Source organism: Gadus morhua, unplaced genomic scaffold, assembly GCF_902167405.1.
Source record: "Gadus morhua unplaced genomic scaffold, gadMor3.0, whole genome shotgun sequence".
NCBI lineage: Eukaryota > Metazoa > Chordata > Actinopteri > Gadiformes > Gadidae > Gadus > Gadus morhua.
The window spans coordinates 475,694-477,706 of record NW_021964147.1 but is presented as its reverse complement, the minus strand read 5'-3'; the positions used below and the strand labels follow the sequence as shown (position 1 = coordinate 477,706).

Sequence of the window (2,013 nt, the reverse complement as noted above, 5' to 3'; positions counted from 1 at the left end):
CAGTTTGGGATGAGTGAGGTGGAGTGTTCCACCCAAAGGAGTCTCATATTAAACAAAGGATCCAAAGACCAAATCAATCTAGAAAATGATGTAGCCCAATGAACATAAGAGTGATACATTATATTTGTGAGACACTTATAACACTGACAGATGTATTTTCTTTATCACAGCAAAATAAGTATTAGATCACAGTTAATGCATTCAGACAAGGTTAACAACACTTTGTTTAACAGCTCTAATGTTTTCAAACGTCATATTATTTTGGTTTAGAGAAAAGTGTTAAGGATACTTTTTGATTTGCTTTATTTTAGTGCTATTTAAATTGTTGTCCCTGTGTGTTTGTCTGTAACTGTTTGTCTGTAGCTGTGGTTCATTGTGCTGCTGCCTGTCTTGGCCAGGTCACCTTTGAAAAAGTGATTTTTAATCTCTGTAGGTTTTTCTCCTGGTTAAATAGGTTATATAAAAATAAAAATTACATTTATTAACTAACTGAATATTTTCTTTTATCTCTCCAGATGTTTCTGAACTTCAAGAAAAGTCTGAAGCTGCATGGCAATGAAGATATGACAGCCAAAGGATAGCGTGTGTGGCCCATGTATTTAGAATATACGAAGCACAATAAAACAATAAACCTTAGTTGGCCTTGGCTGAATAACAAGACAAAGAAGAAATATCTGCCTAAAATCTGCCAAATAACATACAAACTGGACCACCATGTTCTTACAAATCCTGTTCCTAATATGTTCAGTTTGTAATACTCATGGCGTTGCTAGTGCTGCATCACCATCGTGTACCAGCGATGAATACAGAGCGGGACAGGTCTGCTGCCTTGCATGTCCTGGTGGTAAGAGTCCATCAACCCAGCTGTTGTCAAGCTGTTGTCCAAAATAGTTCTGTATGATTTCTTCAACCAAATCCATTGGTAAACAACATACTTCAACGTTCTTTCCAACAGGATATAGGGTTCATAGGGATTGCACAGCGACACTCAATACATTGTGCTCAAAGTGTCCGGATGGTACTTTCAAAGAAGACCTTAGCGGACAGAAGCAGTGCTCTGCCTGTACAAAGTGTGTCAGAGGTACATCTATATTATTAAATGGAAACGCCCCCCATGCAACCCCCATATGTTGTGGTGATGAGAATGTTGTATCAGAAGTTGTGTTGTTCATGTTTATATCAGAGAAGTTGTGTTCATGTTAAAATCAGAAAAGTTGTGTTGTTCATAATGATATCAGAGAAGTTGTGGTGTTCATGTTTATATCAGAAGTTGTGTTGTTCATGTTTATATCAGAAGTTGTGTACTCTCAGGTTGTCTCAGGTTCCTCTGTAACTCTTGTGATTGACAGGTCAGGAGGTGAAGAAGTTCTGTACTCCAACATCAGATGCTGAGTGTGAGATCCTGGATGGATTCTTCTGTAGTGAGTCAACAGATAAAGACACATTCTCAGGGGCCAAATTGTCATGCCAACCCCGCACAAAGTAAGTGGAATTAATTAAATATTCAATACATACAGTACAAGGGTATTTTAAAGGGGTCCGATTATGAAAACAACACTTTTCCTGGGAATGGGGGCGTTGTTTTGGGTCTCCGGTGCTCCCGCACGCCTACAAACTTTGAAAAAAGTCTGTACATGATTTTTGTGAGACATGCATTTCTGAGAGTACCCCGCCTACAGATACCAAACGAGCGAGTCAGTTTCAGCGCCCCCTCCTACGTAGGAAGGGGGCACAGTTGAATATTACCTCCCACTTCCCCACTCCCCTCCAATCAGAGCATAGCTAAGATCTTGTGGACCAGCGGACGAGCAGCTCCGGCGGGGGGAACTCTGCGGCAGCCCTGCAGCTCAGCTCCGGGAGTACCATCCCTTTCTCTGCCGGACTGTCGCAGAGGCCTCGCTGGCAGTCCGGAGGAGGAGACATGGAGGAGAAAGGGACTGCCACCGAGCTACCCCAGCCGGACTGTTTTTTTGTCTGTAGTCATAATGTTATGTTTGTTTACTACTGTATTTA

At 41.5% G+C, this 2,013-nt stretch overlaps 1 long non-coding RNA gene across 1 annotated transcript; it reads left to right on the top strand.

Moving 5' to 3' along the window:
- Positions 1-695: 695 nt before the first annotated feature.
- Positions 696-1,470, top strand: LOC115539286 (uncharacterized). The gene is made up of 3 exons (XR_003975807.1): positions 696-844; positions 956-1,081; positions 1,350-1,470. It is a non-coding gene; the product is annotated as an uncharacterized LOC115539286 (long non-coding RNA).
- Positions 1,471-2,013: the final 543 nt, after the last annotated feature.